Source organism: Nomia melanderi, chromosome 3 (assembly GCF_051020985.1).
Source record: "Nomia melanderi isolate GNS246 chromosome 3, iyNomMela1, whole genome shotgun sequence".
NCBI classification, from domain to species: domain Eukaryota; kingdom Metazoa; phylum Arthropoda; class Insecta; order Hymenoptera; family Halictidae; genus Nomia; species Nomia melanderi.
The window spans coordinates 332281-359852 of NC_135001.1; the positions used below are offsets into that span (position 1 = coordinate 332281).

The following is a 27572-nucleotide window of genomic DNA, read 5'->3' on the forward strand; positions in this document are numbered from 1 at the left end:
TTTTAGGTTCTGGCTCGACGTTCAGTTAATTACGTGGATGTTGATATTAATTTTTAGAAGATGAATTACACATTTTTCGAATTTTGGGAGATAAAGTTTTCTTAGTGGAAACAGAAAGAAAAGGAAAGAAAAATTGGAAAAAATAATTAATCAAACAATTTAGGAATTGATATAAAGTTAAATGAACGAAGGGAAACACGGAATTTTCAGTGAAATTTAAATACCGCTTATTTGACCTGTCACGGTACGTTTAGTATTAAAATATGTTTTGCAAGACCAATGCGCATTGTCGAAATCACGATCTCTATAAGCCCCTCCATTAAGCCCATAAAGAACGTTTTTATGAATCAGCCTTTACTTTTTGGTAACGCAACACCAGACGCTCTCGAACAATGTGCTGTTGTTATAGTATCTATACAGGGTGACCCATTGAAATCGACCCATCCGAATAACTTCGAAATGATTGATAACAGAAAAAAACATACAGATATACGATTCATTATCGTTAAGTCCAGAAAAGAAAAATTCAGAAAATTAATGAGTATACAACATATTCAGAAGCTATAAGAAGGGCTTTCTAACCTAGAAAAACGAAGAAACGAGTAGATCATTTAATAATTAAAAAGAATATTGTTTATTCCATTAATATTGAGAAAGATCAGAAAATATCAAAGAATCGCCTTAATCGCATTGGCTTCTGAGCGACTCGTTCCTTAAGTCTCCTAACGGGTCATATTTGACCCATACATATCCTACTTTCATTATTTTATTTATTTTCTTCCATAATTTATGCAATATTTCTTTATGCTACGTTCTTGGCTATTTGGTTTGACCCAAGAAAATGATAAAATTGAAAATTCAATATTAAATTTTCTATAATGTATGAACCCATGGAACAACGAAACAAAATAGTTCTATCACTTAATTCGTGCAAGGCATTTCTAGAAGTTAATTGTAAAAAATATCATTGACATATCATCAGGAAACAATGAATATTTGTTAAGAAAAATCGTCTCGAGTGCAAAGGGTTAATACGAGAGAAATTGACCTCCCATTCGGCCATTATGTCACGGTGGTTTTCGGTTGTCGAAGGTCGAACCGTAGATAACGGCTGTATCGTGTCATAAAACTGCTCGGTCGTTTTATTTTTATTTTCGTCGGCTGCGACGATCCCAGCAACGACTGATCAACAGTTTTCGACTTTTTATATCGCGTGACCCACATCTTAAGAATTTCGTTCGACTTGTCGCGCAGATGCTCCGCGGATTTCAATCTGGATCAACTGCGTATATTATACCTCTGAATAATAGATTTCTATAATTATGGAAACTCTATAACGCACGTCATAAACACTTCATTTCAATTCTAACCTCTTACGCAGCAAAATTTCATTGAAATTAAAAGAAATTCCTTTTTATTCAACACTGTTAACCCCTTACCTTATGATTTGTTTCGTAACTATGATCGATGCAACTGTTTTATCGTTAATAATTTATTACGAGAAAAGTTTATTGTTTATGCTTATTCTACGTCTACGTGTACTCCAAAGTTTAACGACTGATAATAGAAAGAGCTAATGTTCAATTTATATTTAAAAACAAATAACATTTAGATCTCTCAAGTTGAGCTTAAAATTTTCGTCACGAGCCTTAACATCAATATCTATCGAAAGTGTCGAAAGTCCCTTCTGAAATTGTAGCTTACAATTGTTCTTCCAGTTCCATCATTTTTCCTCAATTGAATTTTTCACGTTTCTAGTAATTAACCCGTTGCACTCGAATTTCTTTTGCATTGTTTCCTCGATAACTCTGTATTGTTTAAAATTCACTTGAAAAAATGAATAGTTTGTAGAGAACAAATGATTCCTCTTACTAATAATACTGAAAATAACATAATAATACAATCTATTTGAAAAATATCTTGACAAAGAATCAGCTGTGTATAAAATTGACGTCGAGTCACGCTCGACATAGGATCACGAAGGGTTAATTCGAGGTTAAAATTAGGTTAACTGATTATATCCTACCTTCAAATACATTTTCATTTTTCGCCTCGTAAACTATGAGTAGTTTTAATAGCGAACGTTTACCGTTTTAGCAACAGTGACCTCTTTTTGTCGTTGGATTATATTTCTCTTTATTTCCATTAAGGGGAACAAATGAAAGATATTTGAACATATTTATCCGTCGGATTGTTTGATGTTGCGAATGTTTCATTACGATAACGATGAAAATCCTTTTAATCGTTTTATGAAAAACATTTTTGGGAGTAAATGAGATTAATATTTCGTCAAATTGGTTAACTCATTCGTAATAATAAGGATAATAATTACTATAATAAAGTTGATAATAATACCGATAATAATTGGTATAATAAAATTAATAATTATAACGATAGTAATTAGTATAATAAAAATAATAATATTAAGGATGATAATTAGTATAATAAAAATAATAATATTAAGGATAATAATTAGTATAATAAAATTAATAATAATAATTGATAATTTACTGGATCATGGAAACGCAGACGTTTCATTAACGTAGTTAGCAACAAATAGGATTCATGTAACAGCACCTGAACCGAGTTGCATGTTCTGCCGGTTTCCGTTTAACGGAGTGATTAATCTTAAATAGATTTTATCTGCCGCGCGATCTTGTATCCGCAAGCGTTTTCGTAATACTTCGTGAATCATCTTAGTTTGTTCCCATGATAACAGTAATTTATGCCGAAAATTTCTACGTAATAGTACACACTTGTATTCCCAGGTTCACTACAATCTCGCAGATAGAATGATCTAAGAAACACGTACAGTTATATCATGCCAGTTTTTCATTTCTCTATTATACAGGGTGTCCCGCGACTCATGGTCAACCGATTAGGAGGTCATTCTACATGTAAAAATGAGTCGAAAAAATAGAATAAAATTTGTTCCTGCGAGTCCTCGTCTTCGAGAAAATTGAGGTCGAAAATTTACTCGGTACGTGTACACTCGGTTCATGTCGACTTTGTGCATCTCACTGTACACTCGTGTTTCGATTGTTATTTGTATTTAAAGACATAGTAATGACAAAGTGCGGATACCGCTCTTGATACAAACGCGAAGCGGCACTCAAATTACCCTCGCACGCTCCGAGTGCGAGAATCACATCCGTACACTCACTATTCGAATAAGCTGCCGTATTGAGAAACTGTTGGATACTGAATAATTACCATACCGCTAATGGAATAGCAAGAACGATCAACTATCAACCGAGGTCATTACTATATCTTTAAATACAAATAAGAATGAAAGCAAGAGTGTATAGTGAGATGCACAAAGTCGACATGTACCGAGTAAATTTTCTCGAAAACGAAGACTCGAAGATGAGACGAAGATGAGACGAAGATGAGACGAAGACGAAGACAAATTTTATTTTATTTTTTCGACTCATTTTTACATGTAGAATGACCTCCTAATTGATTTACCATGAGTCGCTGGACACCCTGTTGTATTTCTTATCATTCCGTATGTATTATTAGTCTTATAATAGATCGATTACTAGCATTATGTAAAATAACTTATTATTCTGTTGAAAGAATCAAATACAGTTCACAAACAAAATATAACCGAAGTTTCTGTGGCACGAAACGCGTGAACACTAGAACTACCAAGCACTTACACTGACTTTCCCAAATTTCTATGTAAAACTTGTAACCGGTGTATTTATTAAGATTTCAATTGGCTTAGAATTCAGTGCGGATATCACTGAGTCAGCTTCTTTAACGATTTCTTAGAGAAACGTTTGTACCTTTTTCGTAATTATAAAAGAAGAAATTGGGAATCGGTCATTCTGACCCATCTGGTAGTTCTAGTGTTAATAACTACACGCTTGTGGCTCTCACAAAGAAATTTGAATAAAAAAGTCTCAAAACTCAATCGAGGAATAATAATTAAACTGTGGAAATAATTTTAAGTTGAAATTTCCAGAACCTTTTAACAAGTTCGATGGAAATAGTGTTAAGTACTCGGTAGTTCTGGTGTTAATACGTTGAATGTCGCACGGTTTCATAGTACAAAATGCTCGAAATGGAAAAAATATAATATTAAATCATTTGATTGAATTTCATTGTTATCATTGCAGGTTCATCTAGCTGAATGTCACCACATTAGCTAGCATTATTTATAATATAGAAATGTGTTCAAATAATCATGGTTTAATCGGTTTAACCCCCATAGCATTCAACGTGTTAAGTAGATTTTCATTCCTATTAGTGATTTGGTAACAGAACTTTTACATTACACTATTGTTAATTTATTTTTTATTAAATATTTTTAGTCGACCGCGGTCATCTTACATATTGTAATTTTTTCAAGCAATTCAGAAGCATCGGTCATCGGTAACCGACACGGCATTTAACGTGTTAACACTAGAACTACCGAGCATTTAATACGATTAATACGCAATTCCCATAAAAATTGTAACAATAGATTATTTTCAATTTCTTCAGACATTCATTATAGTACTCAGATGAAACTATTTATTTTCGAAATCATTTCGAATATTCAATGCTTCGAAGATATCAGTAATTGCTAAACATAAAAATCTCAACCAGTCATTTTGACTAGTACGGTAGTTTTAGTATTAAAGAATAAAAAGATTGCAGAGAATTGTAACTGTTATAATGATTACCTTGATTTCTTCAAAAATCGACTCGAGTCGCTTTCAAAATAAACGGCTCAAATGTTTTCCTTCGAGACAAGCAATGTCTGTTTTCAGAATATTATAACATACGAGGGACACTTGCTCCTTTATTTTTGCTTAGTTTCTGTTTACCCGGTCGGCTGAGGACTCCTTCGATTTCTTTTAAGAAGAAAACGTCGAGACGTTCTGGCATCGACCCAATAATATGCGTTTCAACGTGTATTTATAGATTGGCGGATGAAAATAAGAACTGAGGTTTTATTCGAAGCTATTACAAATTGTCGAAACGGGATACTTGACACATTACAAGGAAGTTGATCGTCGTCACGCTGGCCTATCTTGTATTACTGAAATTGATCCAGGTTGTATTATATTGACTGACATTCGGGTAAAGGGGTCGACATTGCAGGAACTTCGATACCCTCCGCTACACTTGTATCGCGTTTAAAGTGTGCGGCAAAAGCAGAACCTCAGACATCTAAAATTACTGTGCACGTGCGCATTTCTTCCTTTTACGAGTGTGAATGTTTCGTGTCAAAGGGGTTGACCAACCCCTTGCGAGTCAGCGATTTTTGGGGAGCACTGGTTAGAAAGCCTCGAGGATTTTCTCAACGAGGATAAGGTGAAATCTTTCAACCGTTTGCACTCGAGAGATCATAATTATCTGATACGGTAAAATTTTAACATTCAATATTCGATATCATAATATCGTAAACATTAATTTATAATTCAAATATGTAATGTATAAATATAGAGAAATTGTAAAATCCAATATTTAATATTGTAATATTGCGAATATTAATTTATAATTAAAATATGTGATATACAAATATGTTCTATGTAATATATAAATACAGCAAAATTGTGAAATCCAATATTCGATACTATAATATTGCGAATATTAATTTGTAATTAAAATATGTAATATATAAATATAGCAAAATTGTAAAATTCGATATTCCATATGATGTATTACATATTTGAATGATAAATTGATTTATTAAATTTTACAATATTATGATATCGAATATTGAATTTTATAATTTCGTTATGTTTATAAATTATCTTTCAATATTAAAATAAAATAATTCTCTCCATTGTTTCGTGCATCATTTCTATTTGGTCAATAGTTGAATTAACGTTTCATTAGAAAATAATAAATATATGAAGCGGAGAAAAATGAAAGTGCAAAGGGTTAACACCAATTCGTTACTCGTGAAATTATGAGTACTCATTATGATACTCGTTAGCCATGAAATTATAAATACTCATTATGATATTCGTTATTTATTAGTTACAAAATTGATACTCATTATAATGTTCATATCAAACTATTTATTTTTAAAATTATTTGGGATATTTGATACTCTGAGGACGTCAACAATCGCGAAATAAGACGACTAAAGCCAATCATTTCGATTCTGGATATAGTAGTCTTAGTATTCGCTACAGAATATCATATTTTTCTGCTCGACATCGAGTACAAAGTGTCATCGATATTTTTTCGAGGTTAGATTACATCGAATTATGATTAGTAACTGCAGACACGTATTTTTTTATGAATTCAAGATACTGTTAGAAGATGAGGTAATGGCACGTGAAAGAAACATGCGATTCACGCACGACGTATGCCACGGCAAATTTTAGAGCATTTATCAGCAACGCGGATAAGCACGCGAATTCGCAGATTTATGATTCGAATCTTGTTAATTTTCACTTATTGAGGCATTTCTCGTCTGGCCACAATATACTGGCAACCCTGATATTAATCCATTATATTTCTAATATAATTGTAATCTAACATCAAGAAAATCGAATATTATCATATAAATAACATACATCTAATGCATTATTATTCAGTGCTGATTCTTCAGTTTCTCGTGTATCCTACAAACTAACTAATTAATTTTCACACTAAACCTATCGTGCAGTTAAATTGACATTTTCAAATTCCTCTATAGCGACTCCAAGAGTGCACCTATCAAGACTTTAATTGATTTATAATTCAGTTTGCGTATTGCTGAATTAATTCCATTAATAACTTCTCAGAGAAAAGTATGTTATGTTTTTAATATTTGTAAAATGAAGAAGACAGGAATGGATCATTCCGACCCGTCTGATAGTTTGAGTGTTAACATATAATATGTCCACGTATTCAAACTGTATACCTAGCTATATTATATATATTATATATATATATCTTCCACACAAATGTATAAGAAAATCGATTAACAATTCACCAAAAAAATACACCGAAACCATTTTCTTAACACGGAAATCTTGAGTGTTTTACGTAACACTAATTCTTTCGTAACAAAGATAAATAGGAAAAATTATTAATTGTTTAGCATCATAATCTTTACACTACACTATTGTCGACTTACGTTATTAAACACTTATTCGACATCAGTTACGTTACATATTATAATTATTTTCTAGCAATTCGGAAGTGTCGGTCTTCGATGACATGGCAATCAACGTGTTAAGCAAATTATTATTCCCAAAAATCCTGTTCTCCGAAACCTACTTGCAGATTAGGTTTCCTTTAGCGTAATAGCGCTTTTCGCTTTCCGAATGGAATGCGAAAAGATCCAAGAGGCGCGATGGCACTCCTTTTATTCTGTTGTCGAGAAAAGCCAAGCAGCGCGATAGCGCTTGCCTTAATCTATGTTAATACTATTATAAATATATATTAATGTAGGAATAATGACAGGATACGACTGGCAATCTTTTTACACGACTCGACAAACGACAAACGTTTGCGCCCAAATTCAATTACGCTCTCCATTTATACTCGCATCTTTCATCTCACTCGCACACCTTCCAGAACATTCTTCCGTCACCACGTACTGACTTCATGTACATTTAGAATATTCCAGTTTCGTTAGGCTGAACGTAGAAAAATCAATATTAGTAAATATCAATATATTCTGGAATATTCCAAATGCCATGAACATTCACACACATGCGTACCGTCGTCGTTCATCTATCGTATACACGCACATTCTACATTACCCATACTTTCATCTACTGTACACACACACACACACACACACACACACACACACACACACACACACACACACACACTACATTACCCACATTAATTTATAATAGGTAACAACGAAATACAAAATGTATTACTTGGGTTACTTACATACGGAAAAAGTTAAAAAAAAGAACGGTTAAAAAGCAGACGATTTCACCGTTTACCGCGTTGTTCTAGGTCCACAGTTCATCAAAACGTTGAACTGTGTTCCTCACCCTCGAACTCGAAGGAAATCTGCTGCGTTCGATACAAATGACGTCCGATAAGAAAAAAACACCTCGCGAAAAGCACATTTCACCGTAACATCGGTTCGACTGAAATCTCCGATTCGCTTACCACCTTGAACCCGAGCGAAGCCTGATCAAACAAATATTTTAGGAGAACCGCATTCCGCCACGGTTTCGATTCAATTTAGATTTTCAATTCGCCTCGGTGCACGTCCCCTTTCAACGGAATTCGTTTCATCTATTAACGAAACCGGCACTAAACGGAACATCCTATTTTCATTCGAATCCTGGCGGCATCGACGTGCTCATTTTTTGCCATTCTTCATTTCCACCGTGGCCACTTAAGGGATCGTTTTTGCGATGGACGACGTATGAGTCACTCATTGAACAAACCGATTAACTCCGTAAAACGGAAAGCAGAGAAACGTAATGCAATAGAATGCAACCTTTTTAACCTGCACCGGTTTCGATGAAACTTACGTGAGAAATAGATGGTAAGAAAATATTTCACATACATTTTTTCGTACTAGCCGACGTCCACTTTGAACGAGTGAAAACATCCCTTGAAGTTGAGGGTTGAAAGTATATTTTTTATCATATCTCTGAAACTATTTCTTGGGAACTATTCTAAATTCGGTCACTTTACTGGTAAATAAAGCGAACCTATCCAATTAGCACCGATTTTGATGCAACTTACGTGAGAAATAGTTCACAAGAAAATATTTCACCTGAATTTTTTCTTATTTTTTCAACGTCCACCTTGAACGAGTGAGAACATTCCTTGAAGATGAGGGTTGAAAGTATTTTTTTACGATATCTCTGAAACTATTTCTTGGGAACTATTCTAAATCCAGTCTTTTGACTGGTAAACAAGAAAATATTTTGACAACCCTTGAAGTTGAGGGTTGAAAGTATATTTTTTATATCTTTCCAACTATTTTGTCTGAAACTATTCCTTGGGAACTATTTCTCATGTCAGTTTCATCAAAATCAATTTTAATATCAATTCCTATATTGTCCCATTCATTGGTTTCCCAATTTTCATCCTCCCATTTTATTTCTGTTTCCACTGAGAAGAATTTATCATCTAATTTATTTATCTATTTTGTAGCCAGTTATTGTACTTTTTCGTATATATAATTTTAATATTAATTCCTATATTGTCCGATTACCTAGTTTCTCAATTGTTGCCTTTTATTATAACTTTGTCATTAACACTAGGTTTACGGAGCGCGTCAAATTGACGCATATTGGATTTTAGAAATATTATTTTGTAAATGTTTACGCCGATTTTGGTTGATGGGATCACACTGACGTGTACCCCAATTACCTACTATCAAATCTCCAGTTTCCACAATCTAAATAAACGAGCATCAAAATTCTTTTAGGAATAATAGAATGAAGTGTACAATAAATGCCCGTAAACCTAGTGTTAATAATGTATTGGAAAAAGAGAAAAATTGTATGCACATTCTATGTCCATCTTTGCTCTAAAATATAATAATTGATAACGGAAACATGATATTTCATTTGCGTTCACAAGACCTGAGTAATATTTATTTTTGCTAAATTCCATTTAAAATCTTCATCACGTGTCTCGCACGATATTGTAAGCCAAGGGGTTAACTGGTTACGGCAGGAAAAGTGTCGGTACGGTTAATGTTGATGATAAAATCTCGAGGAAAACTCGAAAAGTGAGCCTTACCGACGAAAAAACTCGGTTTTCAGCGATGGAAACGAACGGTGCGCATCCCTGCGCTCGTTAGAGGCCGCGCGCGTCCGTTGCCGCTAGGTGCATACATTTTCATAAAAATGCGGAGATCCGCTTTCTTTCCTGTTACCCGCCGCGGAACGCGATACCGCGTTGTGTGTTACGCTCTCATGTTAATTCCGGCAATAAAGTTGGATGTTAAAAAGCGACTGCTCGCTCGGGTTTCGCGCATTCCTGGATTACTCGGAACCGGAGGCAGCTCCGTGCACACGAGCTGTGGGGTCGCAGCCTCTCCGGAGTGAAAAATAAAAGTTCCTCTTTGCTTTTTTTAACCCTTTGCGGATCAACATTCTTTGAAACGTACGAGACCTTTAGCGGATCAAGCTAAATTATATGTTGATTGTTTAATTTATAGAAAAATGTGATATTTATGTATTGTATGTATCTATGATAATAGAAATGTTAATTGTTTAATTAATAGAAAAATGTGATATGTATGTACTGTATGTATCTATGATAATAGAAATGTCGATTGTTTAATTAATAGAAAAATGTGATGTGTATGTATTGTATGTATCTATGATAGAAATGTTGATTGTTTAATTAATAGAAAAAACTACCTGCTAATATCTCGCTGTTTGACTAATTATATCATTTGCTTGCTATTTAGTGTTCGACTATTTATTATTTTTATGTGAATGTTCTATTCAAAGATGACTAAAAAGACTATAGTTTATTAACCCTTTGCACTTGTATGCTATGCTGGAGATGACGATACAAATTTGTTGTACTTTATTTGCGATGCTTAAAAAAGGGCCACACCTTAAAGAATTACAAAAATTGAATCTTATTATAATAAAAATAATAATAATAAATAAAATGAATATAAAACATTGAATTCTACAACAAAATTGACAATAAATCGAGTGCAAAAGTTTAACCTTAAAGGTTAACACGAAAGGTGACACGATGTGATGTTTGTAAACTTTCAATTGTGCGTCAAAGAGTACATACGGAATACATAAATGAATACAGAATTAAGCTTTATCATAGTTTTTCGAATAAAAATATATTAGGTATATGGGAAAGTTCTGTTCGGTAATGTCATCCCGACTTTCCATGCATGAGTCATTCTACAGAAATGGAATCCAGAAATTACCATCACGCTGGGAAGAGGTTATTAGCAAGAAATTATATTGTCCAGTAAATATTAATAAGTGTATCGAGAATGTATTACTTTCTTTTCATTCAGTAACTGATGAAGATTTATGCTACTTATAAAAACGTATCAGTATTCTTAATCCAGAAATTATCATCACGTTGGGGGGAGGTTCTTAGCAACGATAGAAATGATATTGTCCAGTAAATATTAACACTAGAAAATTACTGGTTCTCGATTTCTTCTTTCACAATTACTGAAAAGCTTCGGATACTTCTACGAGAAACGATTAACGAAACTGTTAATCGATTCAGTAATATCAAACCTGAAGTAAAACTCAACTGAATTCTTAATAAACGCACGCTTATGGTTTTCATACAGAAATTGGTAAAAGTCAGTTTAAGCGATCTACCGAAAGTAGTTCTACCGTTAACTCTATCGACAATATATCACTCTCTTTTCATTCAAAAACCGACAGAACTTTCCAGTACACTTAACCCTTTGGCTATGGCAGAATTTTGCGTCAACGCATATCTCTAAGAAAGTGTATTAAATCTATGAAAACACTGAATTGAAATAAATTAAACCACTCGAAAATAGTCACATTTATGTAATATATGACTAACGGAAGATGTAGTTGTTGAATTAAAATTCACTTACGTCAAATCTAAGCGAGTTTTCCTGCAACTATTGTCAATAATAATTTCCGGGCGCCCAAAGGCGCCAACAGTACATCGAAACCAAATTTTTCAAGCGCCTTTAGGCGCCAACAGTAGCCAAGGGGTTAATATATTTGTTTATAGAGACAGCATCTGATGAAGATTTATGCTCCTCCTAAAAAGGTATCAGTATTCTTCGGTCGAAAATTGATTGGTTTAAAAGTTATGGATTTCCTGCCTACTCGAGACACTGTGCTACGTGAAGGAAAAGAAACTTGGATGTAACAGATGGGTCCATGGTTGCCCATGTACGAAAAACCCCACGATTTCGTGTGTTGACGATAGGTTCGATGCGAGGGGAGGAACGAATGACTATGATGTATAGTTGCTCATAAAACTGAACGTGCAGTTTGCTGGAAAGAGGGAATTGCAGGGGGAATAAATACAATACGAGTACATAAATATTTGGCAGCGGACACAGGATATACAGGGTGTCGTCCCGTAACCGACGGTGCAACATGGCAGGGGATGATTTTACATTAACACACCACGCGCAGGCCATTTTGTTCATTTCAACTGATATCATTCAATTAATTTATTTATTATTCAACACAGTGGCAACTCGTAGCTAAAATTAGTGGGGCTGCTCTAGAAAACTTTTAGCCTTTGTTTTAACTCTCAGCAGTCCAGGTTGTTTTGTAATCTATCAACAACTGCAACTAATTTTTATAGTATTCCTAGCGAAAATAAGAAATGCTATAACATTTCTTCGATCTTTCATTTTCCTTCTTAGCACAAAATTTGGATCTGTGAAAAATCGAATAATTTTAGGGTAGTTTCTTTGAGATTCATTAAAATATTTAATATTATAACTGGTGCAGTATTGGAGGTTAAAGGACTTTACTTTATAACAGAGTTCAAAGGGTCAAAATGTTTGTGTCTTTTCCATAAACTGGGAGGTGGCTGCTGACATTAAACTTAGGGATTAGCACTAATTAAATTAAGCTTTAGGATTAGAACTACCGAGCCCTTAAACCGTCTTTTAAAAATTCCTTAGTAAACGCTATAAGCGTGAATTTATGCAGATTTCAACTGGTTTATATTTCAGTTTAGGTATTACTAAATTTTCAATCATTTCTTAACCCCTTGTCTTACAATATTCTGTCAGACTCGTGACGAATATTAAACTGAATATGAAAAACCTAACTATTATTCATGTTTTAAAAATATAAATTAAGTATCGCTTGTCTATTATCAGTAGTTAACCTTCGGAGTAAACGTAGACATAGAATAAACCAAATCTTTTCTTTCCCTAATGATTAACGATAAAGTAGTATCAACCACAATTCCGAAATAAATCATAGAGCAAGAAATTAAAGAAATGTCTGCACCTTCAGTAATTCTAAAAGAATAAATTAGCAATTGGTCATTTTAGACTCACTTGATAGTTCTAGCGTCAAAAATAACAGACAAGGAAAATTGCTGTTCATCAGGAACTGCAGCGTTAGCTTGCATCCCGCAGCAGATCGGTTTCTACGACAGCGACTCGTCCCAGTTAGCACGGGACACCTTGTACACCTCGAAGACATCGAACACTTTTCAAACGGAAAGTCGAAGATCGGTTTTTCGAACGGCGGTCGGGGTTTTTTCTGTTTCTGGCCGTTGTCCGGCCGCACGGTGTTCGGTTACAAGGGCTGCGGCTTACCGCACTCGCTCTGCTTTCATTCCTACTACATCCGACGCGACGCGACGGGATCTCTGGCACATGCAGCGCTTAGCTGCAGCGCAAAATGCAATTAAGCACGGCCGTGCGCGGTCTTGGTTTGGTCGGTACATATTGTGTATACCTATGGTAATGGAAATTTTGATTGTTTAATTAGTAGAAAAAGTGATATGTATATATTGTATATATCTATGATAATAGAAATGTTGATTGTTTAATTAACGAAAAAATGTGATATGTATATATTGTATATATCTATGACAGAAATGTTGATGGTTTAATTAATAGAAAAAGTGATATGTATATATTGCATACATTTATGATAATGGGAATGTTGATTGTTTAATTAGCAGAAAAAACTACGTATTGATCTCTGCTTTCATTCCTACTACTCCATCCGACGCGTCGCGACGGGATGATCCCCGGCACATGCAGCGCTTAGCTGCAGCGCAAAATGCAATTAAGCACGGCCGTGCGCGGTGCGCGAGCACCTAGAGTTACGGACCGAGGAAAATTCGCGGCCACCTTTCTCGCGGAGTCTCGATTTTACTTCCTGTTACACATTACGTTCGCTACGAGCGAGCTAATTGGCGAATTTCGCGAACGCTTCATGGGACGCGACGCCAGTCGCCTGACCTGTAAATCGTGAAAGCTGCGGCCGGCTTCCTCCTTCGGCCGATATCCTGAGTTATGTGACAGGATCAGTGGAAACTGTTTTTCCCCTTATCATTGGGGTTTTATCTCTTTGTTATTGAGAGGTGAGTCGATATAGGGAAATTCAGAACATCGAAATTTAATGTTCAGTTTTGTATTTGGTATTCACTGAGAAATAAATTAGTTTCAACCCTTAATTTACGGAAGAATTTCCTTTGATACTTGTGTTACGAATATTTCTGTAGACAATAATAAATATTTACGATGAAAAATATTGTTGAGTGGTTCTCATTTTCCATTTGATTCAGTATAGCGAAATTATGAATACTGAAATTCAATATTCAATATTGTATTAGGTATCAACTTAGAAATAAATTAATACCAATTCTTAATTTATGGAAGAATTTCCTTTGATACTTGGTGACAGCATTATCAATATTTCAATAGAAAATAGTATATATTTATAGTGAAAAATATTGTTGAGTGGTTCTCATTTTCCATTTGATTCAGTATAGTGAAATTATGAACATTGAAATTCAATATTCAGTTTTCTGTTAAGTATCCTAGTCAGGAATAAATTAATACTAACCCTTAATTTATTGTAAGAATTTCTTTTGATACTTGCTGACAGTATTATCAATATTTCAATAGAAAATAATAAATATTTGTGATGACAAATACTGTCGAGTGCAAAGGGTTTACACTTTGATTGTCAAGTGAACACTCAGTGACACTTCTAATACAGTCTAAACTATTTCCTCAACCTATTGTCCTTTGATTCATCTATTTTGTAACAGTGCTTAATAGGACCACTTTATAACGACAGAATTAACGAACAGGTTTTAACGCAAAGAAACAGAAATCTTAGTACACGTAACAGTAATGGTATTTATAATTGAAAAATCAAGTGCTCGCCATACAGAAATTGAAAAGGCAATCTAGAGTAGCTTAGATAAACTGGAGAAAGTTATATCTAACCTGCTTCTTTTTTCTAAACTCACCGTAAATAATCAATAAAACATATTTACATTTCATTCATTCGAAAGTTTACACCAACAAAATTAAATTAAAATAAATTTGTTCTCAATAAATTGTAGTATCCTTATTTAAAAAAAAAAAAATTAGAAGCTTTTAATAAAAAAAGTATTACGTTCAAGTTGCGTTAGCAACAGATGTTCCCTCGAAGCATGGGAATGTAACGTTTTAAAATCCATTGAAACGCATTACTTCAGTATTATATAAATCACATTTATTAAAATCTTCTTATTGTTTTCTCTCATTATGTAATCGGCGAAAAATAGGTTAATAATACTGCTTCCGCTGGATAACGAATACAATACGTGCGGAGTGTTTACTCACGATACAGGGTGTTTCATTTAACATTATCAGTTGAAATATCAAATACATTATAAAATCATAGTTGTACATTTCGGAAAGCTTCAATTTTTTAATGATTGCTATTTCTATATTTACGACCTGCCAAATTTTGTCACAATTTTTGAAAACAATGGTATTCGTCAAATGATTTTCTATATATATATATATATAATGAGAAACTTTTAGAGTGCACAAGGTTAATCATCGGTTACTCAAAGTAACGTTCGTAATTTGTATAATTAGATATAAATTTGTTTTTAACATATATGAAAAGAAAATAATATATATATTTAAAAAACTTATTAAATTACAATTGCAGAAAGAAATTTAATAAATCGTCAAATGATTTTCTATATTTTTAATGAGAAACTTTTGAAGTGCACAAGGTTAATCATCGGTTACTCAAAGTAACGATTACAATTTGTATAACTAGATATAAATATGTTTTTTAAATATATGAAAAGAAAATGCAATATATTTCAAAGACCTGTTAAATTACAATTGCAGTGAGGCAGTCTGTAACAGCAAAATGTAAAGTCCAAAGTAACTATGAATCACGCTTGAGTTTATCATCTTCGACGGAAAACTGTGCCACGAGACATTCTTGTGGTTTTCAGTTTCGGTCTGTAGCCTATAGATTAGTGTCACTTGTTATTGAAATCCAAGAAGTTAATGTTCGGCGCCGCTCCAGTAAAGTAGCAAAATGCGACACGACGTATGCGAAATAAGGTGTCACCGTTAACGGTTTTAACCCATTTCCCGAGAATTTTAAAATTATTTATAATTTAAAATATTTTTTCAATTTTTATGTACTCTACTTTAGTGCAAAGGATAATTTAAATATAAATTATTTAGTTATTTTTGTATAGAAAAAAAGTGCATAATAACGAAGATACAATGTAAAGAAAGTAAAATCATTTTCACATTTTTTTAATACTAATTTTGGGTAGTTAGTTGGGTTCTACTGAGTAAAAATTATTTATTTTTGAAAGACTGTGATTTTAGTTTACCAAAAGGAAGATAAACAAGTTCAAACTTGAGAAACTTTTATTACTGAACTGTATTAAAAACAAATATTTTCTATGAAAATTACAGTAAATAAAATTAAGGTCAAATATCTTTTTCGTGAATATTACAATACACGATATTAGTCAACTAGTTGATTCGTGATACTGGTAATCCAGCATCTAATGACAAAGATGACAATTTTTTGTCCAAACTTGAAAATTCATTTGTTTAATGTAGTATTCAGTGGATTGAATTTGATAGAAATTTAAAAAAGAATAAAGAAGTAACCACTATGCTACTGACTATTAAGTTTTAATTTCATTAAACGAAGTGCTTTGATTTATTGTATATTTATAGACGTCATTTCAATGATGTGAATAATTTAACGTAACTTTCTTGGGAAAAAGTGTTGCATCAATTATACCACTGTAAAATGCAGTCGTTTAAATCAACTGAATAAAAAGAACAGTTTAATGAACAAAATTAAAATCGAGATATAGTTTCAAAGTTGTTTGACAATCAACAAAATGTAACGAGAAATCAAAATTTACAGATCAGAAAATTACATTGAAGTACGGTATAATTACGGAGTTTCCTTGGTACCAGGCAATTTCGGTGTACACTGGTTTGGTGAAAGCGAACGATAAATGAGTCGTAACACAAGTGCGTGAGAAATCAAATTTTATTATTTCGCGGTAAACAGTGCTAAAAAAAACGAGTATTCCCATAAAATCGTTTCTACCACCACGGCACTATGTATTCAATTGCACTTTTAACACAATTTCATGGTTCACCATAGAAAAATTGCAAAAACACATCACACACTGCAAAATTTCAAAAAGTTAAAATTAAATAACAATTTACGCATTATTGTACAGTAATAGAAAATCTATTTATAGTATAATTAAATGACGATACAATGTTCTAAAAAATGTTACACTCCTGTGGAAATAGACCTTAATGATTCCTCAAAAAAAAAAAAAAAAGAAAAAAAAATGAAAAAAAAAGAAAATAATAATTAGTATCTTCTATCTGTTTTTACATAACTTTCCATAGGCCTTGTTAATAGGGTATAACTTTCCAAAATTTTAGTGTCGCAAGAAAAGTGGGAAGAAATAAAATTTCATTCTTAGAATTGACTTCAGGCGATTAAAGCAAAACTGCACGTATTACTTTCCGAGACACCCCCTACATAATCCCAAAGTTTCACAATTCTTTTAAGATCCGGTTTGAAAAACTTTCTCTGTACACCAGTACGGCGTAAATAGCTCCACTCCTGGATAATTATTTGCGATAAAAATCCGCGAGCGGTAATATCCTTAGACACTCTGATTAACATCGATTAATATCAACAAAAAAAATCATTAGCAATTATCTCGACATTTATAACTCGAAATTTAACATTATACTTCGATTTACCGTAAATCTCGAATCGACAAACAGTTATGAGAATAAATATGAATAAAGAAATGTGGTTCTATTCCACAAATCCACTACAGAATAATCTACTAATTAACAAATTTCTTAAATTCACGAATAGTTCAACACCTCCTCCAGCACTATGATTATAAACAATTAACACGCTGAATGCTGCACGGTTTTTAAGGTGTAAAATACGCGAAATGAAAAAAATACAATATTAAATTGTTTAACTGAATTGCGTTGTTATTATCGCAAGCGGGTCTTGCTGAATGTCAACGCATTATGTAACGCTATTTACAATATAGGAATGTTTTTTAATAATCATCGTTTAACTGAAAGGATTACAGTAATTTGATCCGGGCGGGGGTCACCGGTGACCCCCCTAGCATTCAACGTGTTAAACACAAACTGCCAGAAAATTCCTCGAAAAAGACTACCATAAACATAAAATTCCCCCAGATTCAAAATCTATACTTCAAACTAAAAAAGAAAACGAAAAAAAAACAAAAAATCGAACCGGCAAACCAGAATAAATATAAAAAAACAAGTATGTTTCTATGCCACAAACACAAATCCACTACAGTCTAATCTACCAATTAACAAATATCTTAAATCCACGAATTCAACACCTCAAGCCCTTAGATCCCAACCAATTAACAACAAACCACCAAAAAATTCTTCGAAAAATCTAGCATAAACAAAATTCCCCTAGACTCAGACTCTACACATCAAAATGAAAAACCCAAAAAGAAGCCCGAATAGAAACAAGAGATCAACCGTTGTGCATCAACAAATTACCGTCTTACTAAACTCTCGTTCCATCTCATTACCCCTAAGGCACGTGATAAGATAGAATCAGTAAGAAAATTCGAGGGATCCTTATCCCTTGTATCGCCGGCCGGCGAGCGAGACTCGAGAAACCGCGGTTGGTTTCGCGCGGGGTACGCGATCTACGTGCTATTCCGTGAGAATTACACTAGGTACGAGGGTAAACACTCGCGCCAAGGATTTTCCTCGTCGCGTATGCGGCAAACAACAACAACAACAACAGAATCGATTAGAGGTGTTGACTCACACTATCGTATACCGGCACCGGCGGAAAACGTGGTCCAGGCGGGTAGCCGTCACAGAAAGAACACCACACGACGAGGAGAGCCGGCTGCCTCTCGGTCGGTCAGCTGGTGAAAATTGTTCGCGGCCGCTCGTCCGCTCGCGTGCGCAGAAAGAGAGAGATTCGGGCCGGCCGGCCGGTTCCCCTCGCGTTCGCAAAACGATCGTACGAGGGCCCCGGTCTATCGGAACACACACGCAGAGAGAGACAGCGGAGACGAGAGGAGAGAATTCTTGCAGATTTCGAACAGCGGGCGTGGCGTTTCGCGACCGACTGGCAGACTGCCGGCCACCGGATGTCGCCACCAGACCGTTGCCGATGACTCACGCCACCCTCGTCGGCTCTCGGCTTGATTGGTCCTTTCGCAACCCCCACCCCGAGCCGCACGGTCATCGCTCGGGCCCTCCCCTCCTCTCGCCCCGCGAGGTTCTCAACCATCTCTGGCCAACGCCATCCGAAGCGGGCACGCCCCCCCGCTGCACCCGCAACCCGCGGCCGCAACACCGGACCGTCTGCCTCGCGCTCGTCGAGATTGCGATCTGGTACGTAGCGTGCCAGGATCCGTGAAATCGTCGCTCGGATCTTTCCAACTTTTCAGCAGGATATCGATATTTTCAGCTGATCCGATGTTTGGAAGACGGATTTAAACGCGAATTGGAATTTTTCAAGCGAGACGAAGACGGTCGGGTAGCTTGGCTGAAGGGTTTGTGGATGATTCGAGACCTGCAACGTGGAGTTGAGGTTAGAACGCATCAGGTTGGATGGTTATTGGTTTCGTTTCAGAGTATCGAGTATTTGAATATTTGATATGATCGATGCAGAGGGTTTTGGAGATTATGGAGGTTGATATTGATTTTTTTAGGGATTTTCGATGCGTGCTTGTAGCGGTGCTTGTAGGACCAGGTGTTTTGACAGGTGCAGTAGGTTTATGTTAGACGTTTAAGTTAGAAAGTATGGATTAACGGGTGATATTGAAGAATGTTTTGGAGGAATTAGTTGTGTCTTTGAGATTCATGTTAAAAGGTAGATTAACTTTGATCGTTCTTTCTAGAAGATGGTGGGAAATGAAAGATTATAATGTTATGGTGTTCTGTGTACTGTAGGATGATGAAGAATACAGGATCGTCGAGAATGGGAATGCAAGTTTGACGATCGTGAACTTTCTCTCACCGGCGAGACGCAGGAATAATTCGTCGTGACGAATTGTAATTAACCCTGCTGTGGTCTTCGGCTTTTTCTTGACCCGATCACTTTCTCATTTTTCAGTATTGCTTTGTTCGTTTAATCCTCTTCGGTTTAGTCGTGTTCTGTTTTCGTTAAAGGATATACTGTAGAATTGGAAATAGTGCAAAAAAATGATTAATAAATTATATGTTCCTATTTTTCAAAATGGTATTCCAAACATATAGCAGAATTGATAGCCGTGTCAGAGCTACTACTTTGCATTCCAGAGGCGTCTCAGTTGCCATACAATTTGAATGATCAAAAGGATCAAATTTAATATTTAAAATTAAGTTTAATATTAAGCTCGAAATCTGTCATTTTGACTGTTAATTAATACTGGAACTACCGAGCATTTCCTAACAATAGATTATTTTCAGTTTCTTTAAACATTCATTATAGTATTCAAGTAAAATAAAATAAAAATAAAACTCGACACCTGTCCTTTTGACTGGTACCATAGTTCTACTATCAAATCTCATTAAAAGATATTCCATATTTTTAATGAAAACCTTTAGAGTACCCAAAATTGATCATCGGTTACTCAAAGTAACGATTATAACTTGTACAACTAGATATCCAATGAATAAACGAGCAGAAAAAGAGAAGCCAATGCAAGACAGCATTAAAAACTCGACTTCTGGGACGGAAGATGACCGGAACCGTGAGGAGGGAGTCATGCTGCCGGGCAGCCAGCGTCGGTCTCATGCATATTGATACGCGCAATGCTCAAACAACTTTCGTCAATCCACTCCTTCTTCTAGATTAAAGCGTTCAACATTCTCGACGCGTTAGGGGAATAATGGTGTTCCCTCGTGCCGTAGACCATGCGTCACACTGCCCCCCTTCATCTTTCGCCGTACACATTTACCGGACCCTGCTATTTTCCCCTCCCCACCTTGCGCCGGTTGCTCATTGTTATTATAGCGTTCCGTTTATTCCGCGTCTATTTACATATGTATGGAGAACCGTATACGTGCACGGACGGGCCACGTCATCTAGGACGATAAGCTCTGTAAAATTTTGCGATCGCCATCCTCGATGCTCTTACGGACCAATTAATAGAGCGTGAAATTATCAGGCATCCGCAATCGCAATTCTGTTCACCGACGTGAAGTGGTCTTCGCTGTCAACCGAATTATCGGAACCGGAAATACTCTGTCTCTACCGGCTACGTTCATTCTCGGCGACAAGTGTCGCTTTAGATCGGATTTTCTTGTGGGAAAACTTGTAACTTTTTCTTGTAACAGTAGACGAGGTTACAGGTTCACTGGTTACCCCTTTGACCTTGAGTGGTACTCTCATTTGATTTGATATAAGAAACTTACAAAGTATTATACATAATATTCACTTTTGTATAATGCATGATTCTCGGCGACAAGTGTCGCTTTAGATCGGATTTTTGTTGTGGGAAACTTGTAACTTTTTCTTGTAACAGTAGGCGAGGTTACAGGTTTACTGGTTAACTCTTTGCACTCGAGAGGTGACTCATTTGATTAGACATAACAAACTTACAAAGTGTATATAATATTTAGTTTTGTATAATGCATCAATGGGAGAAATATCTATATAAAATAGCTTTATTTCTTAATTTACGTATGGTTTTGAATTGGTTGCTTTCAAATAATGTCGTCTATGTCTCATCGGAAAGTGTCGAACGATTCTAGTGAAAAGCTTCCGAGTGCAAAGGGTTACATTCCGTGCACCGGAAATTTCGGTTATATCTCGCTTATAAAGTGCACTGATTTTTTAAACGATAGATTAACCCCTTGCATTATGATTCATTTTGTAACTATGATCGATGCAACCAGAGAGATGAGACTCAACCATAGAGATACTAATAGGAATAGTAACACGATTGGATTAGTCTCTACTGTATTTTCCAGACCATTTCAAATATCGATTGCTTTTAACCCATTGCACTCGACAGTCTTTCACTAGAAATATTCAACAGTTTCTAATTATTCTAGACGACATCCTCAAAAACGAATCGAATGAGGGAATATACATAAGTTAAGAAATTATAATTAACCCCTTAACCTGTACGCTCGAGTTAATTCGAGCGCGCTAAACAGGCCAAACTGTGAAAATAACAATGTGAAAGCAAAGAAAAAAAAATCGTTTTATTGATATTTATCATTTACATGGGATTGTAAGCTATAACACTTATTTATTCAAGAATAAAATATAGCCTTTTTCCATGGAACAAAAGCACAGTATATCAAAATTGATTTTTTTGGCCGGTTTTTTTTTCAAAAAAACTGTGCGTTAAGGGGTTAAAGAAAATTTCTAATAAAATAATTATTTACCAAATAATGCTTATAAATGCTTCAATACGAGTCAAATTGTCTCGTTCATATATCGATAATTGCAAACCAAACTGGAAATCAGTGATTTTGACTGGTAGTTCCAGTGTTAATTTACATAACATTCGCGGTTCGGTTAGCAGTCCGCGCTTACCAGTCTATGACAAGCCGGCAACGTTGATCCGCGCGATATGTTAACACGCGTTTCTCGTTGTGCACGTACACACACCGTTCGTGTTTTTTTCTCTAGACGAAACCGCCCGGTCGGCTTACGTTATGTACTCCGAGCGTACGCTATGTTTATATAGTATTAAAAGTATCGAAGATACTCGCGGCGACGAGACTTGCTCCTACAGGTTCTGAGACGCCGCACTATAAAGCGCTGTCGAATCACCATAAATGTAGAAAGCATGCAATAAATTCAACGATATGAGACAGTACTACATTTACGGCGATCTCTCGCGGAGTCATGTGTTCCGTTCGGTAACACTGCGTCTTCGGGAATCGTAGTCGACGAAGAAAAAACGCAGAGATAATCCCTTTCGATGGAATAAATCGGGAGGACGAAACGTTTCAGTGGAAAAGGGAAATTCGATAACACTTCGGGAACTTGGAATTGATACTTCGAGTTACGTCATTGAAATCTCTCATTCGTCCTCTTTGCATTCGGAATTTCTTTTTGTATTTTTCCCTTGATGACTCTGTTATTAGGATATTTTCTGTGAAACGCATTTGAGAAAATAGGTAGTGCGTAGAGAGCAAACGATTCTTCCTACTAATAATATTGAAAATAAATAATATTTTAAATTGATAATAATAATAAATATAAAATAATGGAATAAAATAAGATAAAATAATAATTGAAAATAAATAATAGTATTGAAAAGAGTCACACCTGGGAATAACATGTCACACTCGACTTAGGAGTGCAAAGGGTTAAATAATTTAGTCTTGAATTATACATGGAGAGAGATTATAAATTATAAAAATATTCGATATGACTGGAATTTTTCATTTGCTGCTTGGACTCGAACAATTTTTTTATTGGATTATTGTTATATCGGAATTAACTTTTGTATATTGTATATAATAATATATTATTCATTAGTGATATAGATATTATTCTAATTTAATTTGTTTAATTTAATTCTTTTATTGACTGTATCGTTATATTAGAATTAACTTTTGTATATTATATATAATAATATATTATTCTTTATTCTTAATTTATTATTATAATATATATATATATATATATATATATATATATATATATATATATATATAATACTTCATTATATGGGAATTAATATGGAGAACTGATTCATAAACTCATTCAATAAATTATTTTAATCGTTTGTCAATTTATCTTGTAGCTTCTATACGTCAGTTTTCAAATATTTAAGATCTCCGACGCAGCCTGTTATTTTTAGCATACGCGTTCAATAAATCTGTCGAAGTTGTTGGACGTTATTTGTTGCTGTCCGCGGTATTTTTTCATTTTCGCAGGTTTTCTCGCAGGATCCGTTGAAGTATTTACGTCCGAAATGCATAACTCGCTTTCATAAATCACCGAGCACTTACACCACCGTTCAAACGAAAAATCTTGCGTCGATTTTATCGTTACGTGTCATTCCCGCGCGTATGATAACAGTATTTTATTCATTGGAAGGTTCTTAAACGTTCGTTACAGTTCAATAGGAATGAGTAACAAATGCTTCAGGAATTTTCGTAATACCTCGCGATTTTGTGCGTGTCGCAATCGTTTGATAGCAAACCTTTCGAGACTATCGAATTATAGAACTAAATATTTTGCAGGTTTTCTATGAATACATTAAATATGTACACGAAGAACACGATAAACTAGTATTTAGATTTCGAATATAAAATCTATCGCATTCACTTTTAAAAATATCACTACTGAATTATTAAAAACAGTCTCATTACTTAGTACTGTATACATAATCAACAAAGAAATTTAATTAAAATTCTAAAAAAATCACCAAATCATCATAAACAGTCCAACTACTCAGTCAATTACCGTATATCCAATCAACAAAAAGCCTTATTTAAAATTTTCAAAAAGCTACCAATCAACTACAGCGCTCAAAATTTAAGAGCACAATTTTAAAAGAATTAGTTATTCCGTTTACTGTGCTTCTAAGTTCGACGAAGGTAATAAAACCATTGCAACCTTCAGAAGCTAAAAATAAATGTTGCAATAATTAAAAGAATCCTTTGTTCCAAGTGTAACCTCGTTGCACTTGGTGCAACTCTTTGTGAGATTAATAACGGGAGAAGGGATTACTAACAAGAAGAAGAAGTACAAGAAGCACAAGAAGAAGAAGCAGAAGAAGCAGAAGAAGCAGAAGAAGAAGAAGAAGAAGAAGAAGAAGAAGAAGAAGAAGAAGAAGAAGAAGCAAACGAGAAGGAAGAGAAAGGGAGGAAAGGGCTTATCTGGCTCGTCCGAGAACAGAAGTCGTACCGGTTTCTGGTCCCTGGTGCACGGTCCGCGCGGAGCAGAAGAATATAAAGTTCACGAATTTTTTATCACTCCGAACACGGTTTGGATTACAGAAGAAGTGTTACAACGACGATAACGCTTTACAATCGGAACGTTAAGTGCAAATTATTTTATACGCCTCGGACAAAGTTTACTTTAATGGGTCATTTCGACTTTTACGAGAATAAATATGGTTGTCAAGAGTGACCACTCGTGTTGCGATGCTGGAACGCTTCGACAATTTATTTATAACTTAACCTTGCAAACACGAAAATTCGTTAACATCTTTTAACGAGACACAGACGACATTTTCCAAAACTAAATTAACAAGAAATCGTATACAAATCAAGCAATATAATCATTTCATTTCAATATTCCCCATGATCATGCATTATACAAATTGTAACATTAAATAGCAAACTTTACGATTCTGCTGTATCAAATGAATTGGACACTGAGAAACTCCACTTGAGCGTAGAGTATTAATAATATCTCTTCCACCTTTGTGAAAGAAACATGGGTTTCCTCGATCATCCTGAATATTGTTCCATTATTCCTCGAACCCACCATAAATGTTCTCTCATCGGGCGGAGTACTTACGTGGGCATTCGTTCGAATTAAAACGCGAGCCACTATCGGCTATTAGATCTACAAACAAAGAGCGCTAACGAGTGCGCCCTGATATCTGACAATTACATTAACAGGACCAGGCGAGGGGAAAGAATTAGGGAGCGAGACGTGGTTCGAAACTGCTGATCCACAACACGTGGCAGTGTTTGAGCAGCTTCTCGCGTATGCGCGCGTATGCGTGGGCGTGAATGTTGGGCGTGAAACTCGGATTGACTGACCTTTTTCCTTTTTGGCTCGCGCCGGGGCGCGCCGAGAAACCGAGAGTTTCGTTTAATCGAATATAAATCTATACGAACGAGTCGTATTAATCATCGGTGACTTATCCGTACGTATGTTTGCGTTGGTTCGTGATTTTATATGTTTAACCCCTTGCTCTGCAATATCGTGTCAATCGAGGCGAAGATTTCAAAGAAGATTTAACGTACATCGAAATTATGAAATTTCTTAATTGAAGGTTTCAAAGAAGATTTAACGTTCATCGAAATTATGAAATTTCTTAATTGAAGGTTTCAAATAAGATTTAACGTACATCAAAATTATTCAATTTCTTCTTTGCAATTTCTTATTTGAAGGTTTCAACTAAGATTTAACATGCATCAAAATTATGAAATTTCTTTTGAAATTTTTTATTTGAAGATTTCAAATAAGATTTAACGTACATCGAAATTATGAAATTTCTTCTTTGCAATTTCTTATTTGAAGATTTCAAAGAAGATTTAACATACCTCGAAATTATTCAATTTCTTATTTGAAGATTTCGAATAAGATTTAACATGCATTAAAATTGTTAAATTTCATTGAATGCAAATTATATATTATTTCTCTATTATCAATGATTATTCTTTAGAGGACGCGTTGGCAGAATAAAACTGGAATACTCTTATATTTACTCTTATTTTCGGTAAATTATTAATAATAAAGTAGTTAGATCGATCACAGTTCCGAAAGCAATTATAAGGCAGGGGGTTAACGCTGGAACCACCGAGCAATCAAATTGTCTTTACGAAATTTCTCTGTAGTAACTAAATAGTGCAACTATTGAGACTTCAGTTGATCTGCACTGTAGATTGTGTACCGATTAATTAATTTCTTTAGTAATTTCTCAGAGAAACTTCAGTTACCTTTTCAATGACTGGAGAAAAATCCGTTAATTCTAGTGTTAAATGCTGTGGTAGTTAGCAAAGTTCAAAGGTAAGTTTACCACTATATTTACGAACGTTTGTTCTACACTTCACTCTATTGTTCCTAGAAAACTACGTGTTCTTCTATATAAATCGCGAAAATTGCAGCATCAGAGTATTGTAATGCATATTCACATAATTGCGCGAATCAGAATCGACTGAAACCTACTGAATAATGTTTAGAATATTCAATATCCGTCAAATTGACGGATTCCGTAAATCTAGTGTTAAATGGAATTTCATTTAGTGTTAAATTACATCTAGCGTTAAAGGGGATTTCTCGTTTCCGGCATGCAACGCATTAATGAAGTAATCGATTGTTCGTCATTGTCGAACACATGACATGCTAAGGAGTGCTCCGCTGATACGCAATGATATTTCCACAGGTGGTCTATGTCCTAGTTTATGTTTAATTCTGAGATTCCGTAGATAAGGCCAGGACAGTTGAACCAACGACAGTGAGTCACTACCGTCGAACAGCAATATCAACAGGCCGTTCAAGGCTGTTCAGGGGTAATTCCCACCCCTGCTCTCTGACTACCCCATCGCTCTATCGCTCAGTTCTTTCACCAGAATCTACTGCCACACGCTATATGTCTGTCAAATGGGCAGACCAACTGGCACGAAGCAAATGTGGGACTCACAGGGTGTCTCGAAAATACGGAATCCTCCGAAACACGTTCTGATTTTACCTTTTTAGCCCTTTGGACTTGATTTATTTTCAATGTTGTTGTGAAGTTTTATGTTGTTGCATTTATTTTTAGGAAAAGAAGTTAAAGAAATTTACAGAGAATTCAACGTTTTATGTTTGTTTTATTTATTATTGTTGGAATAAGCTTTTATTTTTATAGTCTGTTAAAGTACTATAATTTTGATAACCATTTCCAATTTTCTATAACGAAGTATTGTCATCTCCAGCATGATATATGAGTACGAAGGGTTGAAA

General features: G+C 34.9%; 1 protein-coding gene across 2 annotated transcripts in view; it reads right to left on the reverse strand.

The window, feature by feature from the left end:
• Nucleotides 1-27572, reverse strand: part of LOC116431804 (uncharacterized) — a 151098-nt gene that overhangs the window by 61805 nt on the left and 61721 nt on the right. The window contains exon 1 of one of the 2 annotated variants that reach the window (XM_076365875.1): nucleotides 18750-19076. The exons of the other annotated variant lie outside the window; for it this stretch is intronic. The gene's annotated coding sequence lies outside the window, so the exon portion shown is untranslated. Of the gene's footprint in view, nucleotides 1-18749; nucleotides 19077-27572 lie in introns of those variants that run through there. 2 annotated transcript variants of the gene reach the window in all.